The sequence below is a fragment of the Mustela erminea genome, chromosome X (assembly GCF_009829155.1).
Source record: "Mustela erminea isolate mMusErm1 chromosome X, mMusErm1.Pri, whole genome shotgun sequence".
Taxonomy (NCBI): domain Eukaryota; kingdom Metazoa; phylum Chordata; class Mammalia; order Carnivora; family Mustelidae; genus Mustela; species Mustela erminea.
The window spans coordinates 12,011,965-12,033,983 of NC_045635.1; the positions used below are offsets into that span (position 1 = coordinate 12,011,965).

General features: G+C 42.4%; 1 long non-coding RNA gene across 1 annotated transcript; it reads right to left on the reverse strand.

Moving 5' to 3' along the window:
* Positions 1-2,548: 2,548 nt before the first annotated feature.
* Positions 2,549-20,634, reverse strand: LOC116582561. Its single transcript, XR_004282462.1, has 3 exons — positions 20,401-20,634; positions 5,520-5,591; positions 2,549-3,101 (listed from the first exon to the last, which is right to left on the reverse strand). It is a non-coding gene; the product is annotated as an uncharacterized LOC116582561 (long non-coding RNA).
* Positions 20,635-22,019: the final 1,385 nt, after the last annotated feature.

A 22,019-nucleotide genomic window follows, 5' to 3' on the forward strand; every position in this document is an offset into this window, starting at 1 on the left:
AAGACCTTTATGAATTAGCTTAATTGGAATTAGTCTAACTGGAAGTTTTCCTGCTGACAATTTGCTGATATTCATAGCCGGAAGGAAGGAGACTGACAGAATGGGGGCAGGAGAGGAAAAAGGCCTCATCTTGGAACCTGGACCTCTTTGAGAAAAAGGAGCCTGGAGTGGAGCAGAGCCCAGGAGCCTGAACAGACACGAGAGGATAATACACCTTGCATGAGGAAGTGGAGGGTCAGGCAGACAAACCTTGTCTACATGCGCTTTTTCTAGACGGTAGATAAATGGAGGTATGATAAGCCTGCCGTAACCGAGGTCTCAAGGTAGAGTAATAACTTCTATTCATTCATTTAGCAAATACGCAGGGAGCGCCTTCATCATTCCAGGCATTCTTCTGGGCGTTTAGAATACATGAGTGAAGAAAACGGACAGTGATCCCTGCCCTCATAGACCTCACATTCTAGTGGGGAGGGACAGACAGTTAACAAAAGACATGAGAAATAAGCAAACCATAGAACATGCTAGAAAGTGAGATGAACGAGGGGGAGCAGAATATGCATGCCACCCTAAAATGTGCCACCTGGACACGTGAAGGCAATCAAGACACAGCAGATTCAAGAAAAACTTTTACCTCGCCCTTAACTGCCTAAAAATGTTCAGATAGGGAGCCTGGCCCAGAAAGAGCTATTTCACCAGAGATAACTTTCATCTAAAAGATCTACGTGTATGGCAGAACAAACATCTAATTACCCAACATTTGCTCTTATGTTCTGTGAATTATCCTCCTCCCCTTCGAAGGCCCAGGCCCTAGCTCATTTCTTAGCTCAGGATGGCATAGAAGCCCTAATTGCCTGACTGCATTGGAGTCTCATGGCTTTGGGGCACCTGTTTGGACACAACTTGGTTTTCTCCTGTTAATCTGTCTTATGTCAATTTAATGCTTAGACTAGCCAAAGGAGTTAAAAGAGTAGAAGGAAAAATCCTCCTCTCTTACACTAGCAATAGAAAACCAAAAATGGGGGCACCTGGGTGGCTCAGTGGGTTAAAGCCTCTGCCTTTGGCTCAGGTCCTGATCTCAGGGTCCTGGGATTGAGCCCCACGTTGGGCTTTCTGCTCAGTGGGGAGCCTGCTTCCCTCTCTCTCTCTGCCTGCCTCTCCACCTACTTGTGATCTCTGTCAAATAAATAAATAAAATCTTAAAAAAAAAAAAAAAAGAAAACAAAAAATGTGGAGCAGGAAAGGGACACCGGGTGTGGGAGGAAAAGGGGAGAGCGCCCATGGAGAAGTTTTAGCAGAGACAGCAATATAAGCTGACATGTTAATAGAAGTTTCTGTCCCCCTGGCTGCTAGAATGTATGTGTGGCAAGGACAGATTTAGGCAGAGAGACCTACAGTTTAGGCGAGAGTTACATTTATCCAAGCAAGAGGCCAAGTGCTTGGACCAGGGTGGTGCCAGTGAGGTGGTAAGAGGAGATCAGATTGTGGATATTTTTTAAAGTAAAGCCATCAGAATTTCTTGATGAGTTGGAAATGGGATGGCAGAAAATGGGGGGAGTTGGGAATGTGTCAAGATATTTTGCCTGAGCACAGAGAAGGCAGATGTTGCCATGACTTGAGATGTGGAAGGTTGCTGGTAGATATGGCTTGGGGGAAAGGATTCGGAAATGTTGAGTTTGTGATGTGTGTCACATGGAATTGTTGATTATTCAGTTGGATGACCATGCCTGCATTGGAAAGAAGTAGGGCCTGGAGATATAACTAGGGGAAATTAGAGGCATTTTGTAGAATTTAAAGCCTTGAGACAGGATGCCTGGGTGGCTCAGTTGGTTAAGCAACTGCCTTCGGCTCAGGTCATGATCCTGGAGTTCCAGAATTGAGTCCCACATCAGGCTCCCTGCTCGGCGGGGAGTCTGCTTCTCCCTCTGACCTCTCCCTTCTCATGTTCTCTCTCTCAAATAAATAAATAAAATCTTAAAAAAAAAAAAAGAAAAAGCCTTGAGGCTGGTTGAGATCATATGGGAAGTAACAGAGAAGAAAAGAGAGGCAGGGCTGAGCTCTGGAACTTTATAGGAAAAGAAGAGGAAGCCAGCAAAGGAGATTGAGAAGGTACAACCAGCGGGATGAGGAAAGCAAGAAAGGGAAGGGTCCTGGAAACAAAGTGAAGAAGTGGGTGTCAAGGAGGAGGGATTACAGACGGTGCAAAATGCTAATGCTAGGTCACTGTAAGAGAAGACTCAGTGGGGATTCAGCAATAGGAAGATCATGGGCAAACTGTGGAGAGTAGCTTCAGGAGGGTGCTGAGGTCAAAGAGATAACTGAGGTGGGTTTCATGGAGAATGCGAGAAGAAGAAACATCTTTGGGGGAAAGACTTACCTTTTGGGAAAGTTGTAGGACAACATATTTTTTAAAAATACATAATTAAATTCTTTTAGTGATTAAGCTTTAAAAATGAAATAATTTTTTCATTTATATATATTTTTTAAGGATACTCTCTTACTCAATAATTCTAAGAAATTCTTTGGTGTATTTCAAGAAAACATAATCAGAGATTTGCACTAAGATTGGCCTACATCTTCAAGCACAAGGATGCCTATGGCCTTGACACGGGCCATAGACTTACTTGGGCTTCCTCACAGCATGGCGGTTGGGCTCCCAGGGCAAGAGAGCCAAGTGAAAGTCGCATACTAGTATCACCCGGGGGGACTTTCTAGAAAAAGAAAAGAAAAGAAAAATGTCTGTCTTCAGCTTCCAGAAATGCTGATTTCATTGGTCTGAGATGGGCCCAGGTATGGATATTTATATAAGCTCCCCAGGTGATTTTGTGTGGTCAGGGCTAAGAACCACTGCTCCCACAAAGAGTACGTGAAACAAAAGTTTCGGCTCCTCAGGTGTCGGCTACCAGCAATGGTTCCACAGTGGTTCCTGAAGGGTTCCAGAGGTTGAAGAACTGGTCTGGGACTCCGGCGGGGGGGTGGGGGGGCTGCTCTTGATGGAGCAGCTCGATGAATCAAAGGCCAACTGGAGATTGCCCCATTGTTCCTGAAGATATCATCTCTGCATCTGAGCAACTAATGCTCGTATTTTATGATTTGATCAGGAGCTGAAAGGAGCAGATAAAGATGAACGTTAGCTAGGCCTCATCTGAAGTACTCCCCGTAGACGCCACGAAGAATTAAGATCCTGTTACTTTTTAACCTGACACAAGATGTCACCATTGCTCCTGCGCTTTTAGCAGTAACAGCCTAAAGTTAAACAGCAGTGCGAGTTTGACTCCCCAACTACACAAGTTTTTCCTTTTCCCTGACCCCATGTTCCGTCCGCGAGGTTCATTAATCTATAGGCCATTCCGTTTTTCCAAGTTAAAGTATTTATTTATAACACTTACTTGATTTTCCCCCCTTACACCCGCTGTGGATCAACATTAATATCTCTTTGTGAACACTTCGCGAAGAAACTTTGGTGGAGGGGACCGTAAAACAAGAGATGCTGACGTTTTTATAGGATGACTGGAAAACTGCAAATCATGTTCTAGTTCCACTTTACTGCTGCTACCAGTGTTGGAGCGATCTCCTCTTACCAGGCTTAGTTGGGAGCCAGAGCGGAAAGAAAGGCATGGCCGTTATCCCAGGGTACAAGGGGCTAAGAGACAGGGTGGGTAAAAGGTCATTGGAGCACTGAAGCATCATTGGAACGGTGACAGTTTTCCCTGGAGAAAACTGTATTGACCAAACTTCTCTCACACACAGCACTGTGCATGGTTGGAAGGAATTCTTCGCCAAGTCGCTTGGAGGTGAATGAAGATGGTAAACTCAAAGTGTAGCATTTGGGGGTTGGAGTCTTTATTGGGACCTTTAAGAGAGGCTGAATGTCCCTGTATTCTGCCGTTCCTTTACAGCCCCTCTCCTCTGTGTAAATATTGAGCAGCTCCTAAAGAATATCCATTTGAAGTGGTGCCTAATCATGACTCTGCTGTAGGTTTTCACACCAAAATAATAGTATCTGTTGACTCAGGCTTGTGGAATTACAGTGATTAATATCTTTATTTTCCAATTTTTCTATAATGAGTATAAAACTAGAAAGAAAAAGATCTCAAAACAACATGAACTATATGCCGTAGGATTCCAACTATATGACATTCTGGAAAAGGGAAAACTATGGAGATAATAAAAAGATTGGTGGTTGCCGGTGGTTGTGTGTGTGTGTGTGTGTGTGTGTGTGTGTGTGTGTGTGTGTGTGTTGGTGGGGGGGTGATGAATATGCAAAGCACAGAAGGTTTTTAGGGCGGTGAAAATACTCTTCATGACATGTATCCATCATTATACATTTGTCCAAACCCATGGAATGTATAACACCAAGAATGAACCACAATGTAAACTATGGATTTGGGGTGATTATAATGTGTGGGTTTCATCAGTTGTAACAAATGTCCACTCTGGTGAGGATATTGGTAGTGGAGGACACTGTGGATGCGTGGGGGGCAAGGAGAGATAGGAAATCTCTGTACCTTCTCAAATCACCTGTGAACTCATGGCTACTGCAAAACAGGTTTTTTTTTTTTTAATTTTTTTTTTCTTCTTCTTCTTTTTTTTTTTTTATGTAGGCTCCATGCCTCTCAACCCCGAGATCAAGACCTGAGCTGAGATCAAGATTCTCCTGAGATCAAGATCCAGATGCTCCTAAAACAGTAAGTCTTAAGAAAACCCCATGATTCCAGAGATTGGTAATGAAGAGAGATATGCATGTATTGTTAAGAAAATGTTACTATCGTTACTTTCTAGTCCATCTGGAGGCAGATGTAGCTAAAGCTCTGGGTTAGTCAGATCAGGCAGGAAATACATGACCCATTCAAATTAGTTAATTTGAAGAGAATTTTAATGAAGAATGTGTTTTTAAAAGTTTGGGGAGAGTGGAGAGAAATCCTAAGGGAGAGTGTGGTGCTTGAGTATAGATCGCTAGAGCTGTCATCACTCTTGGGTCTGGAGTGCGAGAGGAGAGAGAACTTGGTGGACAACCCAACTGGAGTTATGACCTTCATTGGAAGCATGTAGACAGCCTGTGGGGCCAATGCACAGGTAAGAGCTGTGACAGCAATGCCCTGGTCTCACTCTTCCCTCTGACTCTACTCTCTGTTGTTTGGCCAATTCAGCTAAGACTGTCAGTGGGGTCCATATGAGTCAACTTTTGAGGTTGCTCAATGGTGAGGAGCAGACAAAGAGTAGATTTGAGGGGGAGAAGGAAGATGTACAGCAATGCTTTCTTTTAAAAAAATTAATTTTTATCATACAACTCTATAAACTCATATGGTTCCACAAAGTTTTCAATGAAAATGAGTCATCTCTTTCCCCACCTTCCTCCACCCCATCACCCACTTCTAAGAGTCAACCACTGTTGGTTCTATTAACTTTTTTTCTGGGATTTATCTCTTTGTTTTAAATCAACACTAAGAGTTCGAATTTGTTTTCTAATTTGATATTATTTATTAATGTATTTCTACAGAAACTGAGGATTTAAATCTTACCCTCACTTCCCCTCCGCATCTCACGCTGAGTTCCAAAACCACATATGTTTATGCCATCCTACCCTCCAGTTCCTGTTAGAGCAAAATTTAAAAAGTTAGATCAGAATTCATTGTTCCTTATATGACTTTGCAATTTTTATGCAGAAATAAATTATGTAGTATATAATCACTACATTTCTTTTCTTGGAAAACATTTGTTTTCTCTGGAGCTAATGATTGCATAATTCTCGGCCTAGCTTTCTACTTATCTTTCCCTAATTCATCCCCAAACACTCAGCCAGAGGTGTCCGTCCCCTCTGAGTACACCAAACATATGCCGTAATCCACAGCTTTGTTTTCTGTTTGGAGTTACCGTTATTGGAGGCCTTCATCCTCTTTTCTCCAATATGAATCAGTGATTTTCTGAGTTCACTTCTTAGCTGTGTGGGATTTTCTTCACCCTCATCCTGGCGAAAGAGAATTCTCTACTCTCTCCTCTGTTTGATGCCTTTTCTTGGCCCTTTATCTTCTTAGTTTACTCCCTCAGTTTGGTGGGGCACATCTACTAATTCTGATACCCAATTCCAACATGGAGGTGGGGTTTCTACCCTACCAAGTCACTCTTCAACACCAGCTGGGTGTCCTACAATTCAGCTCAACTTTGACCCTATCTACAGAACTGTCCTTTTGGCTTTTTATGGAGGCTTCATTACATAGATATGGTTGCTGAAATCATTGGTCATTGGTGATTGAACACCAGTCTCCAGCTTCTCCACTTCCCTCCCGAGAGATTAGCCGGGGTGGGACTGAAAGTTCTACTCCGCGGGGATCACACGATTGGCTCCAGCCCTCATCCTTAGGTCCTTTCCAAAAGTCACCTCATTAACATAACGAATGACACCTTTATCTTTCTCATCACGGGAAATCTAAGGGTTTGAGGATTCAGACAGAGCGAAGACCAAATATATATATCCAATAAGAAATAAGAATAAAAAATAAAAAGAAATAATAAATATAAATAGCAACACCCCAGGTTTTGAGACCTTACATGTTTTTGAGACATTACATGTTTGAAAATATTTTTAAACTACCATCGAAACAGATTGATAAGATGGCTTGTGTATAAAGTCCAATGTCAAAACTATTTTTTTCAGAATTGTGATAGCATCATGCCACTGTCTTTTAGACAGTCTGCTTCTTTAGCTTTTATTTGTGAGTTGTATTTTTCCTCTGGAAGATTTTAGACTCTTCCCCATATAGCCAGTGTTCTGAAATTTTATAGTAATACCTTAGCAAGTGTAAGGTGCTTAGGCACTAGCCGGGCCCCTTATTCTGTTCTGGGAGATTTTAATTATTTTTTTTTTTAATTGTTTTCTCCTCTTCATTTTTATCTTTCTTTCCAGAACTTTTACAATACAATCTTGAACCTTATAGATTGATCCTCATATTTTATTTTTTTTCTTGCATTTTCCATTTCTTTCTTTTTCTATCTATTTAGCTCTCTGTAAAATTTCTTCCACTTTATCTTATAACTTCTCCATTGATTTATTTTCTGTTATATCTTAATTTCGAAGAACTCTATATTGCTTCTTAGACTGTTTTTTTTTCTTTCTTTTCTTTTTTTGTATAGAATGCTGTTCTTGTTCCTTGGATGATGTAATTTCTTGTACTGTTTTGGGATATTATTTATAGTGAGGTATAGTTTATCTCTACTCTCTACTCTCTGCATTGTTTTTGTCTTCTTTGAGTTCTTTTTTTTTTTTTTTTTTCCTTTCCATTTTGGTTCTTTGTCTTCTGTGTTACAGACTTTCTTTAAATGAAAATTCTTGACAGTCTAGGAGTGAAACACTTTAAAGCTTAGTTTAGTGGAAACTGTACATTAGTTGGGCTTGACAGTTGATGGACCTTACCATATGTTGATTAAGAGGGGGCTTGGACGTTGCACTGGAGAACCCCATATGCTAGATGTGTGAATGCTTTCTCGGGGATCATGATCTTACCTGGGAAGGAAGTAAGCGGCTGCTGGAATTCTCAGAGCCAAGTAGGAGAAGGGGTTGGGAGCCCATCACTGTTCGGAACGTAATAACTCAAGTAATCCCTCTGGTTTTAGTACAGCACTCCTGCCCTCAGCGATGGCTATTTTTTGGCCTTCTGCCAGGAAACCTTCAGAAACACCTGGTCCTGCCAGTTTCTGAGTGTCCCTGGGATTCTGCAGCTCAAATTGACTTTTTCTTGCCACCGCGACCTGCCCCTGAATCCTCGTGGACACCTACGTTTTCGCTTTATGCTAAGTCATTTACCACCTAGCCATCTGCTTCCCAGCCTTCAAAATTTTACAGCCATCTCTCATTTGCTGTCATCTCCTCTCTAATTCTTTCTGACCTCTTAGCCTTACTAGAAAATCATTTTTCCTGCCATGTTGAATCTGAAACCTCCCAGGCATCATTTTGTTTTGTGTCTCAACTGAATGAACGGTCAGGAGAAACTGGGGCATAAAGTAGCTCAGCTTCTCAGGGTCCCTCTTCCCCAGGCAGTCGCTTGCTGAAGACCTTAGGAAGCCTCATTTGCCTTTATAAACTTATTTTCTTCTTTGCTGTGTTGACTCTTTCTAGACATATGGCCCATTACATCCGCTAAATTACGTATTCCCCCATTACACTCAAGTCCAGTTCCCTTATTCCTCAGAGGACCGCAGGCTGGCCCATGATCAGTGTTGAGTTGAATTAATTTCTACTCTATTTATAGAAATGTGGTGACATGTCTCCCAAGGTATAAATAGAACAATGGGTGTTGACAAGATTTTTTGTAGCCATGGATACACTGCAATTATTCCTGCGTACTCATTGTGTATCCGTGTCTGAATGATAACAAACAGGGCTCTTGCTGCTAACACACATTTTCCAGTAAGAACATACAGCCCATTATTATCTTCTCATGAGTCAGGTTTCATCTTTCAATTTTAAATTCGGCCATGTACATTTGAGAGGACCGAGTCAGTCACTCTTCTTGGGTAATAGTTGAGAATTCACCATGAGAATAATAATAGTAATAACAATGATGACAACATTATAAAAACCAAATATTCTGACACCGTTATTTCTAAAAATAACTCCATGATGTAAGCAAGCATTATCCTTAATTCCCACTTGACAGATGAGGAGACGTGAGCCTCAGAGATTTCCATTTACTGCCCGAGATCCCAACATAAATAAATGCCTGAGATTCATAACTAGGCTATCATTAATAAATGCCTGAGATTCATAACTAGGCTATCATCAGACATTTGCTGGATACCAGCCTTGTCTCGGGCACTGAGGATACCGAGATGAACTGCATACAGTCCCTGTCCTCAGGTTGCTTACAGATCCCTCAATAAATGCACAAGTGAATAAGGAAACACACGCTCAGGAATATGCACCAGAGATAACGGTGGGCCTGGGGATGAGGTAGACAAAAGAAAGTTCCTAAATCGCATGTTGATTTCAGTGAGCCATATGGAAGAGACCAGAGAGAGAAAGGTTTCAGATCGAATTGGTTGGGTCATTATCATAAAAGAGTAGTTTGGAAAGCACCTGACAGTAGAGTCACCAGCTCTCTGTGGTCCTTCTAGGTCATTTACTTGGATGTAACATTTGGGAGAATATTTGCAGAAAGCGATGATCAACATGGTTTTACACCCTTCAGGATTGTTTTCAAAGTATATGCGTTCCACGATGGCTCTGTCTCTAGTAACACTATCTAACCGGTTCAGTGAATATTCCACTTTATGTACTTAAATTGATTGGCCACTCAGTAATTCACATAATTTCACACTCTATTTCTTCATTTATAATAAAGTATGCCGTAGACATTTCAAGTACAACTTAGAAAGAAATTTTCAAAGCTTCTGAATGTGTAATAAACCACATATATTTCTTTAGTATTTTCTTACCTTTAGGGTTCTGGCACCCCCTGAGTTAGCCATACTCCATTTATAATGATACACTTGGATATAACTGAAACCCCTCATATCACTCAATTTCAAAAACCAAAATTCACCTCTGGAAAATATTCTACAATGTTTTTCTGATGCCAGGAGGCAGATTTGAGTTATTCATTTTAAAAAATACATGTTAAAGCCACTGGGTTTTGCATCCAGCTCTCTCCCCTCTTTTTAACGTTTCCATTCTATAGACTATAAGCATAATATTTAATATGTTAAATTAATGTTGTGGTTAAAAAATACAGTCTCCAAAAGCCTTAGATTCACTTAGTATAAAAAAAATCAGTATAAAACTACAGGCTTGGGGAAGTATTTCCCAAACTCTTCCAGATGTAGAGTCACATTGGATTTGATTTCCATATGGTTTTATGGGTTCCCTGGAGTGATTCAGGTGCCAAGGGAGCTGTGACAACAATGCAAAGAGTGATGGGAAAGTTATGTCATTTCAAGGAGTAGAAGGGAACAGTATTCACTGGGGAGGCCTTCCACTGGGGATGAGGGCGGTGTATGACCAATAGCTCCGAGTACTGATGAGAATAGGTGTGAAAATTAAATCTGGCACCAGAAGCTCTTGAAAACCAGCCTCGAGGTTGGGATGGACCCATGTGTGTCTCTGCACAAGGCTTCACTTCTTGTCCTATCCCCTTTTAAAGTTTGTACCTAGGGACGCCTGGGTGGCTCAGTTGGTTGGGCAGCTGCCTTCGGCTCGGGTCATGATCCCAGTGTCCTGGGATCGAGTCCCACATCGGGCTCCTTGCTCGGCGGGGAGCCTGCTTCTCCCTCTGCCTCTAGCCTGCCACTCTGTCTGCCTGTGCTTGCGCTCTGTATCTCTCTCTAACAAAAAATAAATAAATAAATAAAAATCTAAAGTTTGTACCTAGTCCCAGCTCTCATCTGCCACAAGGACACTTTACTCAGGAAAAATTGTAAATTAAAATTAAATTGTAGTTTACTACAGTTTTTTTTTGTGGAAACCTAACATTGGCCTTCGCTGATAATTGTACCCATAAAGCATTTGCCTTTTCCATTAGTGAATAAAAGGTAATGCTCCTAATCTTGATTATCTCGTGTTCTATATTGAAAAAAAAATTCACTCCAGAAGATTCACCAGGTAATGTGAAATTCATAAGAATTTTGTTACAATAGGAAAATGGCAAAATTGGACAAAAGCATTTGGAATAGCTTCTTTATTCTCACTGGTATTTTCATGGCAGAAGATACATAATTTCTTCTTCTCCAAGGAAAATGTATAGTAATTTTGCCCCAGAAGTCTACATGCTAATTGTATTAGACAGACTATATCTCTAACATTGTCATTCCATTAGAGAATTTGCAATAAATCTTAATGATACATGCAAATACACCAATCTAATGGTTCATTATAAAAGAAATGACTGACTGTTACCATTCATTTCCAGCAATTTATATGATTTCTCACCGCCTGCTGGTAAAAAGTTCCAGAAGGCAGGGAATTCAATTTTTTTTTTAATTTTTTTAAGAGAAAAGCAAATCAGAGTGAAAAGGGAAGACAAAGAAAAAGGATTGCTCTTTTTTTACTGTGTCTGCATTAAAAGTTTTTTAGGCTTTCGTAACCTGGCATAATTCTGAGCTTTTTGATTTGAAAACTACCTAAAAATAGTTATGTATAGATATTTTTCTTTTGTTTACTTTGCTTTGGCATTCTTTTTCATGCCCTCTTCCGTGGAGCTATCTATACAGAGGCAGAAAAACAGGGGAGTAGGTAAAAAATCTGGTTAGAGAGGAGAAAAAAAACCTTTGAAAGGGTTTCCTTCTTCTAAGAAATCAATGGAATCATCTCCCGCTTCTCATCTCCCCCTGTGAGTCATCTTCCATGTGAGAGATCTGAACTCCTTCTTGCTAGATATGATTTATGTACATAAACAATACTGGAGTTGACCGAGAGTCACTTATAATAGCAAATTATGAATTCCTGGCCCGGGTCCATGTTTTAATCATCTGTGCAGTTGCAAGCCCTAGCACAAGGTAGCACCTCCGTTGAACTCTCTTTCTCAGATAGAATCTAACAAGCCAAACCAATAGCCCAACCCCTTTCACGATTTTTATCCCTTCATAACCTGTGATAACATGTAGCAGGCAGGATGCCTCTACTGGGGGGAAGTAACAGATACGTACTCAAAGAAATATGCACTAGGGATATGGATGGGATTTTTGAAAAATCAGCAAATTTCATGCTTTCGTATACTATACGGAAAGACCACAGATGGAGAGGTTCGGGATTGTATTGGTTAGGTCATAAAAGTAAGGGTAAGCCCTTGATGCTAGGTATACCAGCTTTTAGTGGTCCTTCCAGCTCATCTGTTTGGATATGTTTGGGAAGATGTCTGCAGACAACACTATTTTGGCATAAACATGGCAGAAGATGTGCACCGCTGTCATTTCTGAATTTCCATGTCCTTTGTTCAGATGGCCAGGGGAGACTGACTTGTGAATTTGCAAATTTGATCCCAGATCTGTTCTCTTAAGAGAGAACCAGGTCTGCTCGGCTTGGGTAAATTTCTACCCGTGACCCAATATTTAAGGGCCAACTGGTGGGTTAGGTAGTCATAAATATGACTCAGGGACCACTCTTTTTTTTTTTTTTTTTTTAAAGATTTTATTTATTTATTTGACAGAGAGAGAGAGATCACAAGTAGACAGAAAGGCAGGCAGAGGAGGAGGGGAAAGCAGGCTCCCCGCTGAGCAGAGACCCGATGTGGGGCTCAATCCCAGGACCCTGAGATCATCACCTGAGCCGAAGGCAGAGGCTTTAACCCACTGAGCCACCCAGGCGCCCCTCGGGGACCACTCTTAACCTGGGAGAGCAGTTCTCACCGAGGGGAGCTGGTAGGCTGGGCAGATAGCCTAGAAGGCCTCTTATATAATGAAAAAAAAATTAATTTTGCCCAGAGAGGAAAGAAAGTACAAAATGAATAGGTTATATAGACAAGGCAATCAATAAACAATATCTGCAAATTTATGGAATAATTGCAACTGAGTTCGGTCAATAGCTCTCATGAATAGAATGCACATTCATCGGGTAGCACAGGAAACATCTCGTCAGTCTTTTTTAATTAAAACTTTCTTTTCAGAACCAAATCTAAGAAATGGCTATAAAAGAATACCTGCTTCTAGAGGAAATATTTATCCCTTTCTTCTATTAAAACAGTTGGGGCATGGGGCGCCTGGGTGGCTCAGTGGGTTAAAGCCTCTGCCTTCAGCTCAGGTCATGATCTCAGGGTCCTGGGATCGAGTCCCACATCGGGTTCCCTGCAGGGAGCCTGCTTCCTCCCTTCTCTCTCTCAGCCTGCCTCTCTGCCTACTTCTGATCTGTCTGTCAAATAAATAAATAAATAAAATCTTTAAAAAAAAAAAAACAGTTGGGGCATTTTCCTGCACAGCTAAAAGAATTCATTTCTCAGTCTCCTGTGTAGCAAGGTATTGCCAGTGAGTTGGAGGGTGAAATTGTCTGCCTGCAGTAGGACTTCTAGAAAAAGGTGGGATTTTTTGGTTTGTTTGTTTGTCTACAAAAGGGGCGCACAGCTGGCATATGTACTTTATACGTTTCAATCCTTCCCCTTCATCCTGCCTGGAACACAGACATGATGACTGGATCCCCAGTGGCCATTATGGGACATGAGGTGAACTTGAGGATGGCAGTCATACTCTAATATTGAAAGAATAGAAATATAATAGGGGACTGAGTCCAGGATGATACCGTGGAGCTTCCCTGCTTAGCTATAGACTTCTTTTACATGGAGAGAGAAATAAACAGCTGTCTTAGTTAAACCGTTTTTATCTGTGGTCTCCATAACTAGCAGCTGAATGTAGATCCTAACTTGGTTAAAGAGGGAACACTGTGTGATCATTTGATGATGACTGATAAAACCAAAATTGATAACAAGACCCATCACTGAGATTAGTTTGCTCTGGTCCTGAGCCATTATGTTTCCATAGTGGCGAAAATCTATTAAAACAAAATGATAAACTCGTGTCACCTTTAAAAAAAAATCACTCTGTGGGTTTGGTAGTGTGCTGTGCTCTGAAGCTCAAGAGACTTAAGAATGAGAGATGAGATAATGCAGTCCCTCTTTGCTAGCTCTAATGTGGTTGAAAATATGAGAAAGTGGGGGTGCCACTGGGTGGCTCATCCGTTGTGCGTCTGACTTTTAATTTCAGCTCAGGTTGTGGTCTCAGGGTCCTCGGATGGAGCCCCACTTTGGGCTCCACGCTCAGCAGGGAGTCTGCTTGAGGAGTCTCTTTTCCTCTGCTCCTCCCCCTGCTCTCTCTCTCTCTCTAAAGTAAATAAATAAATCTTAAAAAAAGAAAATATGAGACATTGGAGAGAGGCTCTACCCCACACAGTGTTCAGAAAACAAGGCAGACCTACCTCAGCCATCATGAACTTCATGAACAAGGAAAGAGGGTCGCAGATTATTTGGGAGGGCTTTGTAGGCTGGGCCTGGAAATGCGGTGATGAGGACTTCCTGTTTATATTCCGTTGGTCAGGAGGCTGGGAATGTAGTCTACTTGGGAGCCAAGGAGGAAATGCAATTGGTTTTGGGGAACAATTAGCCAGTTCCTACCCCAGCCACATAGAAGAGGAAATGTAAGGAGTAATGGGGCCTCGGTTTTCTCAGAAAGGGGAGTTTCTTTTTACAGGGACGGTTCCATATAGTGCTTTTTCTTTACCAGGACTCTGGCTGTATCACTTCATTAGAAAGTATAAATTTTTAAGGGGATATAGAATATAATAAAATATTTTATGGTAGTTAAACTGTCTTAACACCACTTAATTTACTTGGAGATTTGTTATGCAATCAAGTATTCCCAGACTGCTTTGAACAGATTGCAAAAGCTGCCTGATCAAAATTCTCATTTCTTATTTATAGGCAGATTATAGTTCAGATCCAGATGTTGAATGGGGGAGCAGTTAGGAAATTTTATCTTGTGCTTCCTAGGCGTGTCAAGTGAAAAGATGAATTGTATTTTCTTTTTAAATGCACAAATAGATGGTTATGAATTGGACCCTGAATGAAAATATATTTAGGATCTAATCGAATTTCTATGAATTTAAGTACAATAAGGCTATTTTATAAATTCAAAATAAAACTATTTCAGTATCATAATGTTCTGTATTAAACATCACTCAAAGATGGAAATTCTATTTTTAACTGTGCATTTAATCAAATCAACCCTTTACTCTGAATATTGCTGATTTTGGGGTGGGGTAAGGTGGGGAAAGGAACATGTGTAAAATGCTCTCAGTAGCATTTCATTTAACATTTTCCTAGAATGTCAGCCTGTCTTTTTCTGACTTGTATTAATTATCTGGCAATTCCAGCTGCTTGGTAACAGTTGTAGGATACTATTTTCTCCAGATTGCTAACTACCGCACGAGACCACACAAAGTCAGAATTAGATTAAAAAGAAAAAAAAAAATTTGCAAAAGGATAGCAGAGTAACCAAAAGCATCACTTTTTAGTTTGGTTTCACGATACCTGCAGTTATATTTGCCAGTAGCACCTTATGGATTCTGTGTTTTAAATTCAGAAAAGATCTTAAAGGTCAACTAGTCCAACCTTTTCATTTCACAGTTGAGAGCACTGAATCTCAAAAAAGCTGAAGGTTACATACCTAATTAGTTACATGGCCAGGTTTCAAAGTCAAGTTCATCTATCCATCCAACCAACCAATATTTATTGAGTTCCCACTGTTCAGACGCTTGATGTTGAGGATACAATGGTGAATAAAACCAGACGTGGTTTCTGTTCCTGTGGAAGAGACAAACACTGTATATCGAGAGCGTATACCAGGGCTGACCTTGTCTGGTGGGTGGGGATGGCAAGGTGGTCTAACTTTATGTCCTAAGATTTAAGCTAGCTGGGAGCTGAAGTTTGAGTGTGCGTGAATCAGGCAAAGAGGAGGAAGACTACACCACGGAAATCCGTGTGCTCTGATAGAAGTAAGATGGCGTATTTGATGAGCTGGAAATAGACCAGTGGAAGTGGACTGCAGAGAGCAAGTGACAACACGATTTAGAACGGGGCTGAAAGATAGGCAGGGGCTGGAGAAAGAGAACAGCTGCCATCCTAGTGAGTTGGTGTGAAGATGTGAGGTTTGGGCTTGAGCTGTCCTTTTGCTACGGTGAGGGGCTAGCCAGGGGATCAGCATGAAAGCCCTGAATGTGGAGCCATTGCCATGGAAGGCTGAGAAGAAACTAGAAGAAACCAGGTCCTTGGTGGCATTGCATGAGCTGCAGGGTCAAGTCTCACCTGAATGAAGAAATACTGTGGGACCACTTAGTTGTAGTTTTTATGATTTGAATGAAGTTAAATTGGATTTTTTGGGATCACTTGTAACCAAAAATGTCTCTCTCAAGTGGGGAGTCGGCCAAATTAAAATGGCAACCATTGGGACGCCTGGGTGGCTCAGTTGGTTGGACGACTGCCTTCGGCTCAGGTCATGATCCTGGAGTTCCGGGATCAAGTCCCACATTGGACTCCCAGCTCCATGGGGAGTCTGCTTCTCTCTCTGACCTTCTCCTCGCTCATGCTCTCTCTCACTGTCTCTCTCTCAAGTAAATAAATAAAATCTTAAAAAAAAAAATGGCAACCATTGTGATGTTGATGCTTGTGTTTTTTGTTTTTTCAGTAATTAATGAATATTTGCTGAATTGCATGCACATTTCCAACACTGTATGGATGTGTGGAATGCTTTTTTTTTTTTTGTAAAGATTTTATTTATTTATTTGACAGAGATCACAAGTAGGCAGAGAGGCAGGCAGAGGCGGGGTGGGGGAAGGGGGAAGCAGGCTCCCCACTGAGCAGAGAGCCTGATGCGGGGCTCGATCCCAGGACCCTGAGATCCTGACCTGAGCTGAAGGCAGAGGCTTAACCCACTGAGCCACCCAGGCGCCCTGGCAGCCAACATTTTTGATGACCTTAGCTAAAAGTCTTGAGAGAAACCATACCTCATCCCTCAAATTCTGCATGAATAAGGACCAGTGTCAGGATTTCTTGCAAACAATGGGTTTTTCACCAGCTCCTCATTGATCTTTCCTTTCTGCCCCAGCGCCTGTACTTCCTTCACCTTTGAGCACCGGTCTCCTCCCACTGAATTTGAGTTTTTGTTCCAACAGGAAGCACCTTGGTGTAACAAGAAGCCGTGGTGCTTCGACCTGGGCTGCATCTTTGTCTCAGCTTCAAGTTGTTCATTTCCTCTGGCCGGAGCCGAGCCCTGCCTCATCCACCCCCTCCCCTCGCGCACGTACAGGGCCTGCCTCTTCCCTGTGTCTGCTACAGAGACAGTCTCCCAACCTCTCCAACCCTAATCTTCTTTCTCTCTTTCTTACACACACGCACACAGAGACACCGTTTTTCAATTTCATATATGAAAATATAAAATTCTCCGTTTGTCTAACAAAACAATGGCGACGTTTAAAAAAGCTGTAAGAATTCTTACAAGCCCTGATAATAGGGGTCTGTTTTAATTGTCTCCTTTTCACCCCACCGGTGAGGGAGGAATTTTCCACTCTAGGGTTCTGGGGACGGCTGAACACGCAACACCCAGCACTGGGTAGATGAGATGGACAGCAGCCTATGGGTCACATATATTCAGTCTGGGGGAGGACAGTGCCACATGCCCTGTAGGGTTACATGCGGCTGCATTCAGGAGCAGAGTCAGCAGCCAGCGGGGCTGTGAGAGGCAGGCTCTTCGGTGTCAAGAGGGTGAGGTGACCCCTGGTTCCTGTGGGAGGATGTGATTGGCTCATTTGGATAGTTCTAAAGGCTGGCAGGGAAATGCAGCCCACCGCTCAGGGATATGCAGGAGCTGCGCTCAGTCTCTGTCTAAGGAGAATCGTTTAGCTAGAGGTCATTATCCCCCAGAGCAGACTCGGGAGAGGATCTCGTATGTCAGCCGTTTCCTGATTTTACCAGATGTCAAGGCAGCACATAATACTAATTTTAGGCGTTACACCACCAGGTCTCTAGTTTAAAAAAAAAAAAAAAACCTAAGTGGGGCTAGTCTAGCTCTTTCTGGCTTCTGATTTATGTCCTCAGTGTCACATTGGGAGTAAACTCATTCAAGTAATTTTCTTTCTTTTGGGACAATATATCGTCACTCTGCTATGTAAGCCTTTGGGTTGGATTTTGTGCTGGCCCTAAATTTGAGTGATCAGGTAATAACAGTGAAAAGGATCGACTCTGTACACTTAACTTTGAAACTCTTTGCCTGCGCTCTTAGCTTGGGTTCCTTAGAAGTAGAGCCTGAGGTAGAAAGTCAGGTGTATGGGAAGTACTGCGGGGGTGTTCCTCAGGAATAACCTGTGAGAAGGGAGGGAAGCAAGAAGGGAAAGGAATGAGGAAGCTGAACAAGGGAGTGATCGCCTTTCCTTAAAGAGAGGCTCTGAAATGCAAGGCATACCTCTGAGTTATTCCTGCCTGGAGAGCAGAGGGTCCCTTTTGCATCCCATATGGGTTGGTTGTTGCCTGTGGGCCATGGGGTGGACGGTAACTTCAAGGAGGGGATGGCTACTCAACCCGGGGCAGTTCTGCAGAGAAGGGGGCGGCTGGGGTAGCCAACATTCCTTTCAGCTGGGAATCCAGCTGGAAGAAGACGGAGCACTGCAGGGAACCAAGCAGAACCCCCGTCTCAGCTGCTCCGTATTACTGAACTTCCGTTGATCTCCTCAACAAGCGCTGAGAGGCAGATGTTATGAGGGCTCTCTTTTTCAGGTGAGGAAATTGAAGCCTAGAAAAATCATGGCCAAGTGAAGTCAGTTTTCCAACCCATAGAGTCTGCTGTTCATCTTTAGAACATTACAGAAGAAACAGGCCTGAGAATTCTGAAGTCTCGTCTCGTTCTTCATTTTAGCCTTTTAATTTGATTTGATTCATAAAATATGCATTGATCACTATATTGTGTAGAGTTGTCTTACAGGCGTGTTTTGCTGAAGGGCCCGAGTTACACTGCATCCCCTCCACTGGAGGCTTTCATGTTGAAAGACCCTCGGGCCCATTTTGTCCAACACTTCAAATGATGTAATTCACTATGCATACCTTGTTAGATTCAGTCTCAAACTGTCTGATGAGTTTGTTCTAAAGTCATCCATGTGAATTATCGGCTCATAAGAGATGTCTTTAAATGAGGAACTGTAACGATGGCTCTTCATTTAAGTCAGTAATTAAGGAATATCATGGAGAACAACATTATTTCAGCTGCCAGCATTTTACCTTTCTATCTTCAAGCAAATAGCTTGAAAGAGAGAGGCAGATGACTAAAGATATTTCTGGATAAGACTGGACAGCTACGGGCAGCTTTGTGGCTCAGTCGGTGCATCGACTCTTGGTTTCGGCTCGGGTCATGATGTCAGGGTCATGAGATCAAGCCCTATGTCAGGCTCTGCACTCAGCATGGAATCTGCTTGAGGATTTTGTCTCTCCCTCTCCCTTTATCCCTCCCCCTGCTCATGCTCATGCTCTCTCGCTCTCTCTCTTTCCTTCTCTCTCAGAAGACTGAACAGTTAGCCTTCCTGTGTTTGTGGTACAAAAGGGAAATGGCATGAACCATGGATTCTCTGTGAAAGAGGGAGATCCATCTTCTTAAGACTTTACCCTATTTTTTTTTAAGATTTTATTTATCTATCTGACAGAGAGAGAGAGAGAGAGAGCACAAGAAGGGGGAGCAGCAGAAGGGCAGGGAGAAGCAGACCCCGTGCTGAGAAGAGAGCCTGACGCAGGGCTCACAGGACCCTGGAATCATGACCTGAGCTGAAAGCAGATGCCCAACCAACAGGTGCCCCAAGACTTTACCCTTTTGTTTAAAAAAATGGAATGGGTTCTCATCAGCAGTGTTCTATGGGGAGAAGAAGAAGATTGCTAGGTATGTCAAGTTTAAGTCATAAATTTTCCAAATTTTTATTTTGTTCTCTCTTTTTAAAAAAGACTTATTTATTTATTTATTTGACAGAGATCACAAGTAGGCAGAGAGAGAGGAGGAAACGGGCTCCCCAGTGAGCAGAGAGCCTGATGAGGGGCTCAATCCCAGGACCTTGCAATCATGACCTGAGCCGAAGGCAGAGGCTTTACCCCACTGAGCCACCCAGGTGCCTCTATTTTGTTCTTTTTTTTAAAAGATTTTATTTATTTATTTGAGAGAGAGACAGAGTGGGTGTGAGAGAGAGAGAGAGAGAGAAAGAAAGACAGACCAGGCCGCCCTTATTTTGTCCTTATAATAGATACTATATCACACGGCTTAAAATTCAGACGGGTTGGGGGGCACCTGGGTGGCTCAGTCAGTTGAGGGGCTGCCTTCAGCTCAGGTCCCAGGATCCAACCCCAGGTCGGGCTCCCTGCTCAGTGGAGAGTCTGCTTCTCCCTCTGCTTCTCACCCCACTTTTACCTACGCTCTCCCAGTCTCTCTCTCTCAAAAAAAAAAAAAAAATAATAGTAATCTTTAAAATTCAGAAGGGTGGGGTGCCTGGGTGGCTCAGTCGGTTAAGCTTCTGACTCCTGATTTTGGCTCAGGTCGTGATCCTCAGGGTTGTGAGATGAAGCCCCATGTGGAGCCCAAGCTCAGTACAGAGTCTGCTTGAGATGGTCTCTATTGTCTCCCTCTGCCCTGCCCCTGCTCTCTCTGTCTCAATAAATAAATGAATAAGTAAATAAAATCTTTAAAATCCAAATAGTAAAAAGTCTTTCTGCCTTATCCTGCGGGTATCCAGTTCATTTCTCAAAGGCAACCAGTATTGTAAGTTTCTTGGTTATCTTTTCAGAGATGTTTTATGAATATTCAAGCAGATGCATGTAAGTATTTCTTAAGATCTTTGAAAAGTTAGTGCAGAGGGTAGAAGTAGGAAAAGCCACGTATTAATTACTTAGGATTGCCATAATATATTACCAGAAACTGAGTGGTTTAAGACAATGGAAGCTGATTCTTTCGCAGTCCTGGAGACTAGAAGTCCAACATCAAGGTGTCAGCAGGGCTAGTTTTCGGGAGCAGGGCTCCATGGAAGAATCTTTCTCTGCCACTTCATAGCTTCTGGTTGTTGCCAGCAATCCTGGGCATTCTCTGCCTTGTAGACACATCACTCTAGTAGCTGCTTCTGTTGTCCACTGATGTTCCCCCTATGTGTTTCTGTGTTCACATTTCCCTCTTGTTATGTAAGGATACCAGTCACTGGGTTGAGGTCCACCCTGACCCATTATGACCCCATTTTAACTTGATTACATCTGCAGAGACTGTATCTCCAAATACCATCACAGTCACAGGCACTGAGAGTTAAAACTAGAGCATATCTTTTTAGGGGACACAATTCTACCCACTTTTACCCATAATGTTATAATTTCACAGCTTTAAGCAGCCTTTGTAGAGAAGTAGAGATCAGTTCACCTTTAGGACATGGAGTGGAGTTGAGAGTTGTGTCATTTGGGGAAAAATAAATACCCAAGTGGGCCTTTCTCTGTCATAGACATGACACAAACACCCACAACAATAAATGGAGACTTTTTTATTTATTTATTTAAAGTGATTTTATTTATTTATTTGTCAGAGAAAGAGATCACAAGTAGGCAGAGAGACAGGCAGAGAGAGAGAGGGAAGCAGGCTCCCGGCTGAGCAGAGAGCCCCATGTGGGGCTGGATCCCAGGACCCTGAGATCATGACCTGAACCAACAGCTGAGGCTTAACCCACTGAGCCACCCAGGCGCCCCTAAATGGAGACTTCTAAACCTCCAGTGACATCAAGAAGCCTGGATTAGAATGAGTGTTTAAATTGGTGAGGGTTTTTTTTCCCCCTCAACTTTTTTTTTTAAGACTCATTTATTTTAGAGAGAGAGAGAGTATGTGTGCACACAAGTAGGAGGGGCAGAGGGAGAGAGAGAATCTCAAGCAGACTCCATGCTGAGTCTGACTTGGGGCTCCATCCCATGACCCCAAGATCATGACCTGAGCTGAAACCAAGAGTCAGACGTTCAACAGACTGTGCCACCCAGGCGCCCCCCCCAACTTTTTTTTGATTCCTGTCCATAGTAAGAAATGTGTCATGACCCTGCACATCCAAAATGTTGGAATATACATATATGTGTGTGTATATATATACATGTATATATATGAAGACATAACTGGAACAAAGATTTGCTCCATGAAACAATATGTTCATCTATTGTTTGAAATGAATTTTGATCTTTTCTGATCTACCCTTCTTCATTTGTTTTTTTCTCAGGACTGCTAATGGGTTGCCACCTAAAGTATGACTAACACTTCCTGGTGATTCGTTCTTCCCTAAGAAGGGGCTATAGATCTCAGTGCCTGCATGTCGATTCTTACTCTCATGGTGATGTTTGTGTGTGGCTGGAATAAAGTGGAGGACTAATCTTCACCTCCCCAAGGAGGAGCGAAGGGCTGTAAAAGGGAAGTGAACCCTGGGGTGCCTAGATGGCTCAGTGGGTTAAAGCCTCTGCCTTTGGCTCAGGTCATGATCCCAGGGTCCTGGGATTGAGCCCCGCATCAGGCTCTCT